The sequence below is a fragment of the Paroedura picta genome, chromosome 7 (assembly GCF_049243985.1).
Source record: "Paroedura picta isolate Pp20150507F chromosome 7, Ppicta_v3.0, whole genome shotgun sequence".
NCBI lineage: Eukaryota > Metazoa > Chordata > Lepidosauria > Squamata > Gekkonidae > Paroedura > Paroedura picta.
In genome coordinates, this window is record NC_135375.1 from 72,265,869 (window position 1) to 72,286,908 (window position 21,040).

At 40.3% G+C, this 21,040-nt stretch overlaps 1 protein-coding gene and 1 long non-coding RNA gene across 5 annotated transcripts in view; one reads left to right on the top strand and one right to left on the bottom strand.

Moving 5' to 3' along the window:
• The window catches only part of KANK1 (KN motif and ankyrin repeat domains 1), a 123,051-nt gene that overhangs the window by 41,897 nt on the left and 60,114 nt on the right, over positions 1–21,040 (top strand). The window lies entirely within an intron of this gene.
• LOC143841109 (uncharacterized) overlaps positions 1–21,040 on the bottom strand; it is a 71,147-nt gene that overhangs the window by 14,174 nt on the left and 35,933 nt on the right. The window lies entirely within an intron of this gene.

Consider the following 21,040-nt stretch of genomic DNA (forward strand, 5'->3'; position numbering starts at 1 on the left):
AGGATTAGGTTTGTGTTTGATGTACAAGAGTCTTCCAGCAAAGAATCCCTGTAATATATAGTTTCCAAATATGGTTAGCTTTTGACTATTCTTCCATGTGTATGTTAAGCACTGTCAAGCCACTTGGAATTTATGATGACCCTATGAAAAAATGACCTCCAGAACATTTATCGTTCACAGTCTGGCTCTGGTTTTGCAAACTGGGGGCTGTGATTTCCTTGGATTAAGTCAGTCTATCACATGATAGGTCTTCCTAGAACCAGCATGGAATAATGATTAAAGAACAGGAGAACTGGGTTTGATTTCTCGTTCCTCCTCTTCCTCCTTCATTTTTTCCTAGTGTTATTTTTTCAGTTATAATGTGACCAACATACAATAGCTTCAGTTTAGTCATTTTACCATCTAGGGAGAACTCAGGCTTGGTTTGATCTAGAACCCACTTATTAGTCTTTTTAGTAGACCATGGTATCCATAAAACTCCTCCAATACCATACTTTAAATGAATTGCCTTTCTTCCTGTCTGCTTTCTTTACTGTCCATAGTGACAGGGAATACTGTTGTATGAATTATCTTGGTCTCCAGCAACACATCCTTACACTTAAGGATCTTTCCAGTTTCAGTTCCATTTTCTCAGTTGAAATCTGGTTGGTGATTGAGCTAAGGAATAGAAAATCTTAAATTTCAATTTCTTCATAATTAGCCTTAAAGTTGTATAAATCCCCTGTGATCATTACTTTTCCTTCTTGATGTTCAGTTGTAATTCTGCTTTGGCACTTTCTGCTTCACCTTCATCAGTAGTCATTTCAGGTCTTCATTATTTTCTGTCAGTAATGTGATGTTATCTGCATATCTGAAACTGTTAGTGTTCCTTCCACCAACTTGCACTCCACCTTCATCAAAATGTATTCCAGTTTTTCTTATAATATATTCTGCATATAGACTGCAGAGAAGAGAATGCCAGTTGGAAACCATTCTGTTTCTTCATATTGTGCCTTAACAATAATATTTTGTCCAAATTACAGGTTGTGCATCAAAACAATCAGATGTTGTGGTGCATCCATTTCTTTTAAAGAAGAAGAAGAAGAGTTGGTTCTTATATGCCGCTTTTCCCTACCTGAAGGAGGCTCAAAGCGGCTTACAGTCGCCTTCCCTTTCCTCTCCACACAACAGACACCCTGTGAGGTGGGTGAGGCTGAGAGAGCCCTGATATCACTGCCCGGTCAGAACAGTTTTATCAGTGCCGTGGCGAGCCCAAGGTCACCCAGCTGGTTGCATGGGAGGGGAACGCAGAATCAAACCCGGCTTGCCAGATTAGAAGTCCGCACTCCTAACCACTACACCAAACTGGCTCTCCAACCATAGCTTTTCATGACCCACATAGTCAAAAATTTGCTATAATTTATGAAACACAGGCTGATTCCTTTTGAAATCCTCTTGTATTCTCTAATGATCTCTAATGTATCTTTTTTTCTGAATCCCACTTGAACATCTGGCATTTCGTGTTACATATGTTGTAACAGTCTTTGTTGTAAGATTTTGAGCATTGTTGTTTGATTTTCAGCATCACATGACTTGCAAATTAATAATTAGAATCTTGACTGAGCATTTTCAGTCTGTGGACCATTGTTTGGTCTTCCATATTTGTTGACATATTCTTGTTAAGATTTTAGTGGATTCCGTTTCTGTGTGTTGGAACAGCTCTACTAATAACCCATTTATTCCTTGTGATTTCTTTTGATTGCTTTGAATGTAGCTTTCATTTAACTTTCAAAAATTACAGGTTCTTCTTCTAAAGCTGCTTCTTTGAAATAATCTGTCATCCTTTCATCACTTTTGTATAGTTTTTTAGTATACTGTTCCCATCTTTTAAAATTTTTGTCCTGTTCTGTGTTGCTCTTTCAGCAAGCCAACTCATGCTTTAAATTTCCCCTTGAATTCTTGGATCTTGTGGAACAGATCTCTTGTTTTTCCTGGTTATTATTCATGTGCTAATCACTAGAATGTTTAGACCTGATTCTATTTCTGTCACATTCTCTTTTGCTTCTCATTAATTTTTAGCAATTTTAAGAGTTTTATTAGTCATCCATGAAGACTTTTCATTTCTTTTTGACTACAGGAATAATCTTTGCACATTCTTCCTCAATAATATCTCTGGTTTCAACCCACTGTTTTTCCAGTTCTCATTCACTTGTTCTTCTGGTTCCCATTCACTTGAATTTAGTACTGCAAATCTATTCTTTACATGGTCTTTAAACTCTTCTGGAATGTTGTTAAGATTGTGTTTTGGTGTTTTTCTTCAGCCTTATTCTAATTTTCAGTATTTATAGTGCATGGTCTGTACCACAATCAGCTCCTGGTTTTCTCTTAGCAGATAGAATATCAGTTTTTTGTATTCAGCTTCTGTTTATGTAGTCTAATTGATTTCTGTATTGGCTACCAGGTGACATCCAATACAACCATCTATTCTGTTGCCTGAAATGTGTTTGCAATGAACAGCTTGTCTTCACAGAATTCTATAAATTGCTCTCCTGATTTATTTTATTTTCTGTGTCCAAATTTTCAAACAACATTTGATTCTACCTCTTTTCCTACTTTAGTGTTCCAGTTACTTATAATTTAACTTAGGTGCGTGATTTCATTTAACTTAGGTGTGTGATCTAACTTCTTCCTGTACACTTGCATAAAATGTTTCTATTTCTTCCCCTTCAGCATGTGTAATTGGAGCATAAACATGAATGATAGTTATGTTAATAGACATGCTGTGAAGTCTGAAGTTATTCAGTCAGTCTTTGCATTATAGCCCCTCATTGCTTGTGCTGCATCTTTCCTCACTATCACAACTCCATTTCCTCTGTGTTTGTAGTTCCCTGAGTAAAACACTTTCCCAATTTTAGTATACGTGTTGCAGAGGCAAGCACAGAGTAAAAACACTTTGTAATTTACTGATTGAAAATGTCCTAATCCAGTTCATTTTAGTTTGCTCACTTACAGCACTGGAGTGTTGAAATATTCAATTTATCATTTTACAATTTCAGGCTTATCTTTATTCATTTTTTTCTCATATTTCATGTTCCTAATATATGTGTCAAACAGCTTTAACATCAAAAAACTGAATGTGGTATTTTGGTTTTAATCCAGTTGAATCATTATGAATACTACTATTCCTAGTGGTATTGTGGTTAACAGCAATGGATTCTAATCTGCAGAACTGGGTTCAATTCCCCCCCCCTTCTCCATATGAAGGCTGCCAGATGGCCTTGGGCCTTTCACAGTTCACTCAGAGCTCTCTCAGCCCCACCTACCTTACAAGGTGACTTTTGTGCAGAGAGGAAGGGAAGGCAGTTGTAAGCCACTTTGGGCAATTCCAGATGGGCAGAAAAGGCTGAGAGGGCACTCATATGGAAGTAGGGCTAATCCCCAATTCCACATGACGCAGCCTCCGGGCCGCTCCCTCCTGGGCCTGCTGCAGATTGGGCCCTGAGTTGCTCTGGTCTTAGGCCTCTGAGGGGGCCAGCAAGGCCTGTCCCATGGCAGGCCCATGTGAACTGGGGAGAGCTGGGCCTTCTAGGCTTCCCAGTCCTGCAGTAGCCCAGAGGAAGCTAAAAATACTCTGGTCAGCTTTGTGAGGTGGAGCAGAGAATTTTTTTTTTTTTTTGCAGGAAGGGGGGGGGATAGCAACCCCCCCCCCTTAGTGAAATTTATCAGCTGCCACCGTGTTTCCCATGGGGACACAAAATGCTGCAGATCATGCAGCTATGTACCCCGGTGGCCCAATGCAGCCACCGTCATGTAGAATCAGTCTTTGAGACCCATTAGGGTAGAGAAAAACAGGGAATAAAAACCAACTTGTCATTTTCTTTGTCATCTACTTGTTGCTGACATACATAACCCCCTCACCATGTTAAGATTTGTGTAATGGGGGGGGGTGCTGCTTACCAAGAGCACCTCCCTCTTACATTACCTCCACTCAAAATTCTGTTGCTTTGTATTGTATTTCATAATATTATAATGTGCTACTGTACTTTTAACATTGTGTATCTTTAACTGCTGTAAACTACATCAAGTCAGCTTGTGGGGGGTGGTATAAAAGTGAAATTATAAGTAACATAAATTACACAGATACTTATACCTTGATAATTGTTTGGTAAACCCCCCTTTCTTTCCTAATACATTCATTTGTATCATTATTCATTTGTATCCTATTCATATTTACTAGTTGAGAGTTTTCATCCCATTATTGTATGTGACCGATGAACAAAGTAACCTTGGAATGTCTGACTGAACTGAGGGAAACTATAAATAAGATATTGGAGAAGCTTTTTCTTTTAGGTATGACTAGTTATCTTTACTAGTTACTGGTGGCATTCTAATGGCATTGACTTCCACACTGTTGTAACTTGCTCAGGAATGTTTCCCAGATCATAGGATTTAGTTTAGTATTTCTTTTTCTGGTGAGAGTTGCTGAGAAAGCAAGTGGCTTGATTGTAATTACTGAATTAAATCTGTGATTTTAACTACCAAAGAAAATCGAAATTAAATCTTACACTCATTGAAATTCATGTATTCGCTGGACAAGCATGCATACTAGCCGATATTAATTTAAATTAAACAGGAGCAATGGTATCACTGTATTTGAATTTAGAAGACAATGTTTGCCACTCTGCAATTGCAAGGACCACTAAGGTTACAATTCCATGCACGCTATATTAAAGCAAGTGGGATTCAGTATGCATAGTGTTGTGTTGTAAATGTCCAAAACATTACACATACAAGAGTCTGTAATTACTAGAGGAAAGCATTCAGAGATGACATGTATCTATATGTTAAACCATAGAAAAATCCAAAAGCAGAAGTTGTATAATAGCTGTTCATTAGGATCAAACCTCTGTTGTCCTCCCACACATAAAATCAATTATTAGCAAATGTTCAGTTAATAGCAGTTAGTATAGTTTAATATAATTTAACATTTAGTAATTATTATATTATAATTTAATATACTTTAGCAATTAGCAATAGTTTAGCAATTGGTAATTATTAGCTTTCTTAATTGTTGCTTTATTTCTTAATCCTCTGGCATTTGTGTGTGTGTATAAAAATATCAACCAACAAAATGGTCCATGATTTGCTAATCAAACATATTGTTAAATAATAAAAGTAATCAGAACGTATAGTTCAAATGAGTAGCTTTGCTGGTTTGTTTTAGCAAAATTGCAAAATTATACAGGAGTCAAACAGCACCTTAAAGACTAACAAAATTTATTTCAGCATGAACATCTGAGTCAGAGCTGTGAGTGTCTGTGTCTCCCGTTGACGAGATTAATTTATCCTCACGCTTCTGATTGTATCAGTGTATTTACACAAGTGGCTGTAAATAGTTTTATTTGAAATAGCACAATGTGACCACTTGTCTTGCTACTTTAACTAAAAGGCTTGGATGTTATGACGCTACAAGTTTGCCTCGAATGCTTGCCAGCACTCAAGACGGTTAAACACCTCCATGTTGCTCAGAAAGGTGAATGACTTTGAAATATATGTGAATGAAAATTTGCAGACCGTCTAACTTTGCTGATCTAAATCTTGATGCTTAAACCCCTCATTGTTTTCTATTTTTACATGTTTTGCAGTTATTAAAAGGTGGGAGTTAATGCTGTAGAGGCAGGTGTGATCAGTATTGTCCAATCCAGACCTGTTTAATGTAGCCTAAAGGTAGATTTGTGTTTGTGAAGTATACACACATATTGAGGGGAAATAATAGAAGGATCTCAATAATACTAGTTATACTGTAGATTGCGAACGGGGGTGAGGGCTGCATATGTGTACTATTTCTATCACCCCCTCCAAGTTGGAAAGGAAAGGAAATATACATTTATATAGAAGGTATTATAATAATTATAAGAGGCAGCTGGAATGTGGGTGATATGGGGAAAGCTGGGCTCGGTATTGGGACAAATTTCTGAAGTCCCTATGGACACAAGTAGACATGATGGCATTCCTGAGTCCAACATGGGGACACCATCACCATTTTGAAGTCTAATGGGGGCAGCTTAAAAATATTACTAGAACCCAGTCCTGCTCAGACCTATGCTGTAGCAGCATGAGATGCTCTTGTTCTTCTCCAGCATGTTTTCAAGCTGAACATGCCATTTCAGCACATGAAAGATGCTGAGGGAAACAAGAGCACCTTTTTGCAATGTGCTGCAGGCCCAAGATGGATTGGGCCCTTTCTTAAATTCTCCCCATCATGCTCTAACCCAGCCTTTCTCAAATGTTTTACCATTGAGAAACCCCTGAAACATTCTTCAGCCTTTGAGAAACCCAGAGGTGGCATAATGATGCAGAATATAATTGGAAAGAATAATTGTGTACATGCCCACTGGGGCCCCTTCTTTCCCCCCCTTCCAGGCCCATCAATGGCTGTTTTGGGAGGGGGGCAGGTTGATGACCATATATGGTACTGTCACCCAATAAATGTTTAACAATTTTTAAAAAAATATATAAAAATTAACTCCCACCTATTTGGGAAACCCTTCCAGGGCTATCAAGAAACCCCAGGGTTTCATGATACCCTGGCTGAGAAAGCATGTTCTAAACTAACAGTTGCTTCTCTTGGTCTGACTCTGGGATGCCAACACACCTAGTTGTCCTGAAAGAGCAATCCTAAGCAGGTCAAGTAAGACCTTATTCCCAGGAAAGTATTTTAGAATGACACCGAATGAGACCTATAAAGTGTGTGGGGGAGGAGGGGGGGAAGGTAACCACCAAAAACATCAGAGGTTAAAGCATTATAGGATCATCACTCTTCTGTTATATACTGTAGTAGAGCCTGAAATATTATTATTATGCTAAATAAGTCAATTCTGAGAACTATCCCCGAGTACCCTTAAAGCTTTTCACTGCCAGGAGCCTATGATTAATGCCATACTGAAAATATCAACAGCTGCAACTTTGAACACAATGAAAGTTATGTTGCTTCCCTTTGTTCTAGTAGTCAGCCAAATAAACAAGGATTTTTCTTTGTTTATTCCATATGCACAGATATTTTGGCTCATTATACATGCTGCTACGCCTACTGTGGCTAATTAGTGGATATTCCCTTAAGCTGTTCCATGCACACCTTTAATTTTCTTGTCATGCTTCATCCACATCCTCCCAGCAATGTCTGTTGGGTGGGGTGTCATCCAGCTATAAAATTCAGTCATAAACTGTTCAAAACATGGATAATGATGAGAGATTTTACTGCATGAGAGGAATGGGAAGGCGACTGTAAGCCACTTTGAGCCTCCTTCGGGTAGGGAAAAGCGGCATATAAGAACCAACTCTTCTTCTTCTTCTTCTTCTTCTTCTTCTTCTTCTTCTTCTTCTTCTTCTTCTTCTTCTTCTTCTTCTTCTTAAAATTGTGTAGACTATTCTGGAATTCTGACAGCTTTTTTGTGGACAGGCAACAATATTATATACTGTTGTTTTGATTGTTTTGAAGTAACTTTTTTGAAACCAGCAAAACCTACTTTTGAGTAAATGTGTTCAAGACCAGAGTCCTAGGCTTGTTGGATTATTATAAATAATAATAATAATAATAATAATAATAATAATAATAATAATAATAATAATAATAATAATAATAATAATTCTGAACCAGGCTATAATGCGTGGGGCTAGGAACCCCAGGTTTTAAGGGGGGGACATATTAGGGAATTGGGCAGCGAGGATCATAGAAATAATGTCTATTTCTGTAAGAGACTACCAGTAAGATCTTTCAAGATTGTTTTGAAGTATCAGTGGCCATTTTGGAAGTTGCTAAGCAACCTGTTGCCAACATTGCATAGGTTCTAAGTCTTGATTATACTTAGAAAGTGGGGGAGGAGACAGAGACAGACTAATAATAATAATATAAAAGATAGGAGGAGAAGAGCAGACAAGGATGAAAAGGGAAAGCTGATGATGGCAAAGGCAAACAAAAGAGTTGAGGGGAGGGAGGGGAGTAAAAGCAGAAAAAAGTGTGTTGTAGTCTCAGATATATCCTATAAATCTTAGAAATAAATCATGTAACAGATTATCAAGGATGGTGGCTTTACTTCGGAATACATTATGGCTATACTCAGATCTCACAAATTCTAAGTTGAAATGAGATGTGCACAAACATGAAGATGCACCTCACTCTTTGCCCTTACTCCTCCCATCTTTCATGAAATACATGTCTGAATTAATACATTTATTCCTTTATCTGTAAACTGTGATTTTTTTATCCTGATTAAACTGTGATTTTGGCTTGTAGTGAACAGATTCAGCCATTCATATGCATTTGTTGTGGGAAACTGTAGTTTGTTTCAAACCAGGAATCCTTGATTGTAGTTCGTGCAAGAAGAGAAGGATTAGTAAGATGTGTGAGTGCTGCTTCAAGACACTTGTGAGTCCCTTGGACTGCAAGTACTAGAGGAGATCAGCCCTGACTGCTCCTTAGAAGGCCAGATCCTGAAGATGCAACTCAAATACTTTGGCCACCTCATGAGAAGGAAAGACTCCCTGGAGAAGAGCCTAATGCTGGGAGCGATTGAGGGCAAAAGAAGAAGGGGACAACAGAGAATGAGGTGGCTGGATGGAGTCACTGAAGCAGTCAGTGCAAACTTAAATGGACTCCGGGGAATGGTAGAGAACTGGAAGGCCTGGAGGATCATTATCCATGGGGTCGCGATGGGTCGTTCACGATTTCGCACTTAACAACAACAACAACAGCAACAACAACAACAAGACATGTGAAGAGACTGGTGGGTAGCAGGCCATGGTGGATGCCAGGTGGACGTGTGGTACGCGCAGAGGGACAGAAGAGCGTATACTGGGTTTTGGGGGTGGAGGGCCCTCCCCTCAAGAGTCAATTAGAGGACTGGCACGTAGTAGGAAGTACCCTGCACATTTTATTACGCATGATATATGTCATGATATGATATATGATGATATACAATATACGATATATGTTGTGATATGATATATGATGATGATACTGTTTACGGTTCTGGTCACCTCACCTTAAAAAAATCACTTTGGAAAAGGACAACTGAAATAATTAAGGGGATGGAACACTTTTTCAATGAACAAAGGTTAAAAAGGATAGGGCTCTTTATTTTGGAGAAATGATGACTGAGGAGTAACATTTTAGAGGTTTACAAAATTATGCATTTAATAGAGAAGGAAGGAAAAGAAGTACCATATTTGCCGGCATATAAGACGACTGGATGTATAAGACGACAGTACTATGGGCCACTATGGGCAGCTATGTCTATCCCAACTGAAGTGCACCCGGCATATAGGACGACCCCCCCCCCACTTGGAGGCATGTTTTTCAGGGGGGGAAAGTAGTCTTATACGCCAGCAAATAATGTACTTTTCTCCCTTTCTCACAATATAAGAAATTGTGGGTACTCAATGAAATTAATGAGCAGTGGAATTAAAACCAATAAAAGGAAGTATATTGAAATAGTATCTTGAAATATTGAAATAGTATATTGAAACATTGAAATATCACGTGGAGTTCAGTTCTGTAGAAAGTGGTGGCAGCTACACGCACAGACAGCTGCAAGAGAGGGTCGGATTAACTGATGGAATGAGTGGCTGGTAGCCTCGGGGTATTGATGGAACCCTCTGTCTGGGGCAGTGATGCTCTGTGTTCTTGGTGCTTGTGGGGCAAGATTGGGAGGGCTTCTGGAGTTCTGGCCCTGCTGGTAGACCTCCTGATGGCAGCTGGGTTTTGACTACTGTGTAATACAGAGTGTTGGACTGCATGGGCCATTGGCCTGATCCAACATTGCTTCTCTTACGTTCTTTTGTCATGTGGCTGTGGTGGGGGAGCTGCTGCAAGAGAGACTTTATTCACGCTTTCTCAAAAGATGTTTCTTTTATTTAGGCATCCTGCCTTGAAGTCAGTTACTCAGGTGTACAATCATATTTCTTTCCAAATCACTCCTTGTTTTGAGACACACCCAAAAAGAGTGGTGACATGCCTCTAGTTCATCAAATGTAGTCGGCAGCCGAGGATTTGTTTAAGCTTGAGTATGTGAGCAGAGATGTGAAAGCACCCAACCATTTTCCACAATGTTGTTAGTTGGTAGGAGGGTCACAGTTGAATTGGGGAGGCTAGCATACTTAACAATTGTCCAATATTCCTAATTACTGCCATAGACAGTTTTGCCAATTGAGGAATCTTCAGTCAGACAGTACACCCACAAGAGGGCATAACTGAGACTGACTTTTCTCCTGAAGACATACAGTCAAGACAGTTTTATTTTGTACAGTTTGTTGAATTTTGGGCTGAGAATGAGCTACTTTGCACATTCAGGTAATGGACATTTGACTTACTTCAAAGATTATGCTGGCATTTCATTAGAGAATATAGAATATAAGGGCAATTTGCAGAACGCCATAGAAGAATATGTTATTAACAAATAACCTCTCTTCTTAATGGTTCCACATATACTTACCAAATTTTCTCCAAAGATGGGCCTGACCAAAAACTCCCAATATAAATAAATCAAGGAGATTTTTTTTAAAAAAGAAAGAAAACTCACAAGAGCTTTTTTGGATTTGAATGAGAAGTAACAAAGATTTTGTTGTCTTCTCATCAGAAGTCTGCCAACAGAATATACAGTGCTTCTTGAAAAGCCTTTATTTGCTGATACAGAAGAAAGTCACTGCCTCCCATCTTAACCTTCTTGCAAGATGGCATCAAGAGGCCCAACTACTGTTATTTTGCATATTAAGGGAATGAGTATCTCTAGGGACCACACATTATTCATTTTCTGGAAGGCCTTAACAAATCCAGCACAGGTTCAAAGATTCACAGAGTTTTGCATAGTACTTTCCACTCTTATGAAGCTTCCATTTGAACCACTTAGAGAAGTTGCCTTGAGAGCCAGTTTGGTGTAGTGGTTAGGAGTGCAGTCTTCTAATCTGGCATGCTGGGTTTGAATCTGCACTCCCCCACATGCACCCAGCTGGGTGACCTTGGGCTCGCCACGGCACTGATAACACTGTTCTGACCAGGCAGTGATATCAGGGCTCTCTCAGCCTCACCCACCCCACAGGGTGTCTGTTGTGGGGAGAGGAATGGGAAGGCGAATGTAAGCCACTTTGAGCCTCCTTCAGGTAGGAAAAAGCGGCATATAAGAACCAACTCTTCTTCTTCTTCTTCTTCTTCTTCTTCTTCTTCAAATGGATAAGAATGAAAACTTTTTTCCTTGTGGCCAACACCTCAACCAGGAGGGTATAAGTATTAAACATGTTATCAATGACAAAGTAGCTGTGTATCTTTCACGAAAACAAAGCGGTTCTTAGACCAGACCCTATGTTCATGTCACAGGTTAATTCAATGTTCCATAGGTCTCAGGAATTACATCTTCCTTCTTTTTGTGCAAACCCAAAGCACCATAAAGAAAGATCCTATCATACTTCGTATGCTAGAAGGGCCCTGAAGGTCTACATTCAGAGAACCAACACCTTTAGAATGTTTTTAGTAATGTTTAATTAATCGACTTTTCCCATTATCATTATTGTTGTTGTACACTGCCCTGTGCCGGTATGAGAGGGTGGTATATAAATTAAATAACAAATAAATTCCCTATACCAACATGGGTCAAAACAATGTCTAGATAGGTCATACATTCCTGTAGGGGGGCATTACAGCTCACTGTTTTAAAAGTGCTGCTACAAATGCAGCCCTCATCAGATAGGCATCCATTGAAGAGATCTGGTCTTCTCTACTTTGTCAAATACTAAAAGATCATTTCTCAAAGTTCAGCAGATGCCACCTTCAAAGAGAAGAGCATTATAGAATATCTTAAGTGACAATGACTTCAACCCACCCAATAATTGAGTGCACTGGGAGGTCCCAATCAAGATGTCTTCTGGACCATTGGATACTCGCCGTGGAGAAAAGGAGGACATATTTCCCCTCCTGGAGTCATTGTTAGGAAGACATCATTCAGAATTCTTTTCTTGTCCCAGCCTTTCTCTCTCTCTCTCCTTTGTTGGTTATATCATATTGGACTTCATGATAAACTGCTGTTGGAGTCACCAAAGTGGAGAGGTAACTCCCATAAGGTTAGAGACAGGAAGATAGAAAATTAGTTTCTGCCTCCCTTAATTAGATGATGTCCTTCTTTTCTCAGAGGACCCTGATAGTGAACATCCAATGGTCCATTTTTCATGTGCTGCACTCACAACAACCTGTAGCTGAACTACCTTTTAAGAAAATAAGTTACATTCCTAGAGAGGTTTTGAGACCCGGGTCAGACCTCTAATCCTGCTTCTTTTGTGGTGTTTCCATAAACTCTTCGATTTCTTTTTTTTCCTTTCAGCATCCAAACTGCTTGAATTCTGCCTCTCTTCTTCATCTTGTGTCCTTCCTTTTTGCTACCTTGAACTGATGAACATGATTTATTTTTTTCCCTCACAAAGAAGTAAAGATTAGGAATGAGCTTGTGCTTCTCCTGAGTACTTGTTTCAAATTCCAAACACTTTCTGGCAGGACTTCTCTAGAAAAGTTGCTTGGGGTTCAATTGCACAGTTCTTGTGAAGGAAGCCTGCAGGACAGAGCCATTACTCACTCAGGAAAATTCTCCCGTAAGGCCTGGCAGCACTACTCCTAGAGCCTTCCTTGTGGTAACAGTAGCAGAAAACTGCCCTCTGATGGTGCTGCACCTGATAATCTTTGCTGGTGTTCATTATACTTCTTAAACTTTTTCCCTGGATGGGAGTTGTTTGTGTGCTCTTCCACAGATCACTCCTGATCTATCTGGCCTCTCTAATCTGTCTTATTTCTGTTTCTGCCCAGACATCAAGATTTTGCCTTAATGTGATTGCTTTAGACTCTCCCAAGAATACATTTTACACCTGTCTTGAGTTTGACCATGGGAGGAGGGGAAGGATTATTAATTCTGTTCCAATTCATATATTCATCACTACTTTAAACTATTGAAATTGTGTAACATATAAAACAACACATAAATATGTACATCTTAGTTAGGGATCAGACTTGCCACTGGGAGACTTACCAAAATGGGGGTCTCACCAGTGACCAGGATTGTCAGACCCCCCTCCCAAAAGAAAATGTCTGTAGCTTCCAGAAAAAACAGTGCTGCTAGAAACAATATGGTTGTCATGATATCACATTGTCACCTATGCTTGGCAAACCTGTCAGTGACATGGCAATATGACTTTTGCTTTGACCTGGAAGTGATGCCATCACATAGGAGCAACAAACTAGTATTTTTCCAAACCTGTATGGTTTAAGCGTAGACTTTGGGGTAAAAGCTAGAGTGCTACCTTAAGCAGTGGACTGTAACTTCTGACTTGTGCTGGCAGTCTTCAAGCAAAGGTTGGATACACACTTTTTTGGGATGCTTTAGGATGCTTTGCGTTGAGCAGGGGGTTGGACTAGATAGCCTGTGATCCTGCGTTGAGCAGGGGGTTGGACTAGATGGCCTGTATGGCCCCTTCCAACTCTATGATTCTGTGATTCTGTGAAATAATACAGTGGCATGTGAAAAAATGTCCTTCTTGCAAAATGGCAGCTGTGGTAAAAATGGCTGTCTGAGCAACAAAAATGTGTATTGATCAACTTCAAAAAAATCTCTTTTATAGCATGATGAACATCTTATATAAAGATGGGTTTCACTTTGTGGAGCCTGGAATAAGTTGCTTCCCAACCAGGTCTGTGTCTTCTGAAGACAAGTGTCCCACATGGCTAACATGCTTTAAATTAATGTATTAAAACAATTAAAAACAGTTGCATAAAGTACCACTAGCCATTACTAAAAACAAACAAAAAAGAGTCTTCTCAAATGTCTCCAAAAGCTAACTCAGTAGAGTTCAAGTAACTTCTAAAATATGTGGATAACTCACAAATGTAACTCTATACCTGACTACACAATTTTTGTTTTAAAACAGAGGGTGGGTAAGTGGAACAATATCATAATATATGGGAGTAGGTGGTCTTTATGATATTCTGGTCCTAAGCCATTTAGGTCTTTCAGCACTTCTGAAATACTGCACTTTCTCAGTTTTGGAAGTGAAATAATAGTGAACGCTTGTGTCAGTATTAAATTTTACATAGAGTATAAAATCACATCACATGTTTATAAAGTCAAATTTGTATTTTACTATGCCTCATTCCCTGTTATCATTTTGTTTATACTTCATACTGAAACTTAATTGCATAGGAAAAGTGTGACTGTGTTTAAATGACACTGGGGATTCTCCTGTACATTTTGGCCAGCTTCTCATGGATCCAGTGTGGCTTTTCCAGTATGGACATCGATCACCATCTGCTTATGCTGCTCCAGTCATCATGAGCTTCCTTGTTTGGATGGTGACCAACATATCACCGTGATGAATGATGTATTTCAGTGTTCATGGGAAATCTTTTCTTTAAGATGCACTTTGGATTTAAAATGTGTTCAAGGAAGACACCAGTTTGGTATTTTATTAAATCTGGTACTGCAGGAAACTATGATGTGGATCCATGAGAGCATTTCAATGCACAGAACTCCTTTTTCTACTTTTTCCTGTGTTAGTTTGAACTTTCTTACTTCTCCCTGCAATCCAGAATGCCCAGAACATTTTAGGGGACATTGTGAGCTGCAGGGCAAATGGAGAGTTTAGAAGGTTGTGCTCCATGTGCAGAAATCGTTCTATCCATGGAAATACTCTGTTCGATTCAAGCCTATGATTAAAGAAGATTAACTGGAGCTTAGGGTGTCTGAATTCGCAAGGAATTGTTTGCAGTCAGCTCAGTACAAGAAATCATGGTTTTCACTGATTGGCTAGATTGATGTCTGAGTTTAGAAACTTGTTACCATTATTGCTCTGCTTCCCGATGGCCACAATTAGAAGCTGCCATGCTGAGCAGACAGAAAAAGAAAGCAGACAAACAGTTCTAAACCATGGGGCTCCTGCACATTTTAGATATATGTCACAGCAATGATTTATCATGTTGTTTGCAATATAGGAATGCTCTGGTATTTGGGCTAAAATACTTTTGGGCTACTACTACTTTTATAGTAGAAGTAATTTTTACCACAGAGCCCAAATACCAGAGCATTACTCTATTGCTGTTGATGTGCTGGCATCACTTCCGGTATGCGCTGGAAGTGACGTTACTATATTGCTGGCAACTCTGGTCTAGGCCTGCTTTTGCTGCCTGCAAGTCCTACCACCCCCCACCACCATCCAGCTGGTCATCGATGGGGGCAGGAGCCTCAGGGCAGGGTCTCCACTGCAGCCAGCAGGGGTCTGGCATCCCTAACACAGGCTAGACCTATTGTGAATACCTGTCACAATGCAGTAACGGTGCCATATCCAGTGAAGTGTGGAAGTAGTCAGTGTCAGAACGGAGAAACACAGGGCTACTTCCTGCTGCATTGGCATCTGTCTTGCTTGTTTTCTCTTGCTCTGCAAACAACTGTCTACACCTGATATTGTTTGCTTTATCTTATGACAATCATACAGTTAGAGGTTCTTTGGCGTCATTCTAACCATAATCACTGATGTAATGCATAATAATACCCTAAGATCTGTGTTTCCCACCCTACCAGGGAGAGGCTGCCTGTTTTTCCTGTAGGTCTGCTCATGTTGGAAGATTTTCATGCTGTTCCCAGGCACACCTTTTTTTTTGTTTAATTGGTACACATAAAAAGTGCTTTTATAATTTTGTCTTAATACTGTACTCAAACTTGCTGTTCGTTTTTTTGGGTTTTTAAAAGAGATTTTGTATTTCAGACTAGAGTTAAAATGCTTTGGTTTTGTAGTGGGCAAGAATCTCTTACCAATTCTGTTCATCCTATTTAGAAAAAAAAATATTTCTGTTACTTTGTACGTGTGTGTGAGGGGCCAACATTAAGCACTAGATGGCAGTATGGATTTTTAAAAATCATCTTATGTAGAAGAATAGAAAACTAATTGTTGTTTAAGAAAATATCCGAAGCAAGGATTCATTTCTCAACTAGAAATCTAAATCTCTTTCTTTTAAGAATACAAAAGGACGTGCAGGCCATACTTCATGTCAGTAAGTCAGCATTGTAAATTAAATTGAAAAAATTATAAAAACTATGTGTGTCCTTTCCCTGCAGCTGCCGTGACTGCTCAGTGACTGTGTGTGTGTGTGTGTGTACGCACACATGTTCCTGCATGCATGGATAGATAGATCCAACAAATCAGCCCATGCTACAGCCGAGGACCTCCCTCCCAGCACATGGTGCTTGAGGTGCTACCATTCTGTAAAGTTGAGAAATCCCTGAAGAGGCCCTGATCCCTTTCAGTTGCTGTGACTGTCCTCTGGAACACCTCCCAGTTTCTGAAAATTATGCAAAACAATATTATTTGGAAGGATGCTTCCAGCTTAATGGGTTGCTGTTTATGGCAATCTTTTTGAGTTGGGGTTTATTTGGGGGCAGTGCTGTATTTTAGATTTTGTTGACTATATATCTTATTAAACTTTTAATTGTGTTGCAAGCTGCTTTAAATTTTAGATTAACCTGGAATGCATACATATTGCATGTTTACTTCCTACATGAAATGGTCCTGCATAAATCTCTTACATTTAGGTTATGTCTTAAAAATTCATTTTAGAGGTAGTATTTGGGATGGGAGCTCTGAGGAGGGCTCCCAGGCAGGCACTTTCCTAAGCTGCTTAGCTTCAGCAAGGGTGGATGCATCATATGCCTTAGATCAGGGGCAGTCAAACTGTGGCTTTCCAGAGGCCCATGGACAACAATTCCCATGAGCCCCTGCCAGCAAATGCTGGTAGGAATAATGCTGGCAGGGGCTCATGGAAATTGTAGTCTATGGACCTCTGGAGAGCCACAGTTTAGCCACCCCTACTTTAGATCATGGCCTGTGACACAGTGATTGTTATGATATTGCACTTCATTAGGCATTTAAATCAAAACCTAGTTTCCCTACCCATAATTTCCTCATCCTAATTTCCTTCTCTTACCTACCTTAATCACTTAGTGTCCCCATGTTATAACTTTTATTGTTATCTTTCCTTTCTACTACATTAGGGGATGCAGATGGCTAACAAAACAAACCATTGTGGTCAACCTCCCCCCCCCCCCAAAAAAGAAAGATAATGACTTGCCAAAGTCTTATTTGTTAAACTGGGGTAGGGAGAGGTATGGCTAGTGGCAGCAGGTGATAGCCATTTTGAGGGAAGTCTGTTAGTCCAAATATTTCTTAGGATGCCTGCCTTGGGGTCTCATGGAGTGCCTGTGCTGCAGCCAGCCATGGCAGAGCTGCTGTGCCACTAATCCTGATATCACTGCTTGGTCAGAACACCTTTATCAGCGCCGTGGCAAGCTCAAGGTCACCCAGCTGGCTGCATGTGGGGAAGGGCAGAATTGAACCCAGCTCACCAGATTAGAAGTCCACACTCCTAACCACTACACCAAAATAACAGAGTAAGTCTTCTCCTGGAGGTAGGTGGTAGCTGTCTGCTTTGACTGCTCCTTGGATGTCCTCACAGCCTAGGAGAAAGTACCCATGGCAGTTGCTTGCAGGGTGGAGGGACATCTGTCAGGATAATGGGACAATTGGGTGAAGCATGTGGCATGACAGGTGGTGATTGAGTTAGAAGTGTTGCCTTCTCCACATCTGTGGCCAGGTGGTTGCAGTGACCCTGACACTCACAACATAGAGCCTCAATGCCAAAGCCACCCACAGTTATAGAGAGAACCACTGCCCTCGTGATGGCCTACACTGCCCAGTCGTAAGGAACACCTTAGGCTATGAGAGTTCAGACACACTTCTGAGTGGGATTGAAGGAATCGTTCCAGTGGTATGACTGAGCAATCCGGGGTGGAGGGGGAATTGGAATAGGCTGCTGTAAGGGGAGTGTGCAGGCGCAGGCCCTTAGCATTGCTGTGCTACTGAGTTCCACTGGTGTAGTGGTTGGGAGTGTAGTGGTTGGAAGTGTTGGACCAGGATTTGGAAGGCCATGGTTCAAATCCCCACTGTACCATAGAAGATCACTGAGTGAACTTGGCTCTGTGTCTGTCCCCCTACCTCTCTTCCTAACCTGTTATGATAATTTTGTAAATGTGGAGGATTAGAACATTTTACAAAGGGATTTGAGTCCCATTGGCAAGGAAAAGTAGAGTATAAATAAATAAAATATGTCCATGAATTGAAAAAAACTGATTTGGGAAATCAGGATAATTAGTTAATATAATACAGATTGTTTTAATAAACAAAGTGGCTTTGTTAGCAGGACATTTTAAAAATGAATTGAAATAATTTAATATGGAAGGGGGCAGATGGTCTTTTGTCTATTGTGATGTACCAAAAAAGACAGATTAATCTTATTACTGCTCCTTTTATTATTCATTGTGCCCCTGGGATTCACAAATGAATTCACTGTAAAATGTCACAATTGTCACTGGCTTATACTGGTGCAACCTGAGTTTCTATGGCACATGGCAGTACAAATGTAATCGTTTTAGGAAATTCCCTTTTAATCTCATCACTCAACAACAAACCATAGAAAATGGTGCTGAGCTGAAAAATTACAAAACAAAATGTTTATAAATTTATACATTAATGACTGCACTTGGTATATAGTTAGTCATGATGGAGGAAGTAGGGGGACTGGATCTCACTAGGGACCATGCCTTAGGCATGTTGAGAACTATTAATTGAATTATTCAAGCTTGACTAATTGTTACTAGTTTATTTTGTGGTAAGAACTGAGACATACCTTCAAGTGGCTTTTGTAGAAGGTACTAAAAACTGCATAGTGTTAAAGAGCATAGGAAGCAAACCTGCAGAACTGGTGTTACAGGCATTGGGAGCTTGTGGAACAATTGGCCAAGAGCAGAAGGACCTGGTAGTTTTATGAGTCAGACCTACATTCATGCCTCCCTCTCCAGCTAGCACAGAACTGTGGACTTCCATGTGGACTGTGGTATGTATTAGAGAAGCACTTTGTCATACAATAAACCAGTAAGGCAACCCAGAAAGTTGCATGGCTTTTAACAGTTGAACAGCTATAATAAAAGAGCATTTTTTGCACCAATTGTTAGCAATTGGCAGGAGTAGGTATTTGCAGTTTCACGGTTGTTTCCACAGGAAACTGGGTGTTCCTGTATCTGGATCTAGCATGGTATTACAATTTCTGATTGTAGTACTCAGTCTCTGAAGCAGATTTCTTTGGCTTCAGAATTGGACCTTTTTCTGTTTTGGGAAGGCAGATGGAGTTGGATAGCCATACTGATTTATTTGGTAAATGACTTATGTGTGTACATCAGTACTATCTAAAGATTGTGAAAACAGCATTTTGCTCTGGAAGGTACATCCATATCAGGCTAATACAAAACACACACACAAACAAAACAGAACACACACACAAAACACGCCCCCTCCACACCTATAATTTATATTATATGTTTACCTAAAAGACAAATAAATTTGTTGTAATATAATCTTTGCTTGGATACATCATCAGATGCCTGGAATCAAAAGTACATGTATATGTATGGCGGTACAGGGGAAGAAAAGCAATTAAAGACCAAAGGGAATATCAACATGGAAGTACAGTATTAGATCCAACCAATACTGCCACATACAAAAAAATCAGTTATACATTTTAGAAGGTTGTTGACTGGTAGCCTTTGAGAGCTGCCAAAAGACTGTCTACATATACATATGGGCACATACGCACCCTACAGGATTACTGAGCCTCCTGAAATCTTGTTTATCAAGATTGACAAATCTTCAGGAACAGCAAACGGAACAAATTGGGGTACAGTAGGAGGTGCAAACTGGGAGACATCTCTAATTTCTCATAAAGTGTCTGGCAAGAAACAGGCAATTGTTGGCACAGCGGAGTTTCTGAGACTAAATCTGGAGTTTCTAAGACTTCTTTAAAAGATGACACTTTTAACTACAGTATTTGCTGGCGTATAAGACTACTTTCCCCCCCTGAAAAACATGCCTCCAAGTGGGGGAGTCGTCCTATACACTGGGTGCACTTCAGTTGGGATAGACATAGCTGCCCATAGCGGCCCGTAGTACTGTAACGTAATGTAACAAACTCTACATTTTGAGTGGAAATGTTGGGGGGTCGTCTTACACACCCAGTCGTCTTATACGCCAGCAAATACAGTACATATATATGGGTGTTATATGTTGTCAACTACCCCGAGATTGTGACTAGAAGGGGGCAGTCTGTAAATGAAACAAACAAAAAAAAAACCTTAATTCTTGAAAATCATTATTTTAATCATAAAAAAACCTAACCTTCTAGTTATTAGAACCATATAGTAAATATAAACTGGTTTGGAGGTATGGTTGTTGTTGTTAGGTGCGAAGTCGTGTCAGATCCATCGCGACCCCATGGACAATGATCCTCCAGGCCTTCCTGTCCTCTACCATTCCCCGGAGTCCATTTATGTTTGCACCTACTGCTTCAGTGACTCCATCCAGCCACCTCATTCTCTGTCGTCCCCTTCTTCTTTTGCCCTCAATCACTCCCAGCATTAGGCTCTTCTCCAAAGAGTCCTTCCTTCTCATGAGGTGGCCAAAGTATTTGAGTTTCATCTTCAGGATCTGGCCTTCTAAGGAGCAGTCAGGGCTGATCTCCTCTAGGACTGACCGGTTTGTTCGCCTTGCAGTCCAAGGGACTCGCAAGAGTCTTCTCCAGCACCAGAGTTCAAAAGCCTCAATTCTTTGATGCTCAGCCTTCCTTATGGTCCAACTTTCACGGCCATACATTGCAACTGGGAAGACCATAGCCTTGACTAGATGCACTTTTTATCACCAGGGACCGGTCAACGTTTGACAATTTTACTGAGGCCTTGGGGGGGGGGTGTCTTTTGGCAAGGGACATCGCTGCCGCCACCTGAGCCCCTGCTACACTTGCTTTCCTGCCGATGCCCCTGACTTCCCACCACCTGCTGGGGGCAGCTGCACAGTGCCACGCCGAGGGAGAGCCCAAGCCATGGCAGCTGCTGGAGAGCACCAAAGGTTAAACTAGGGATTGGGGACCGCTGCTCTATAT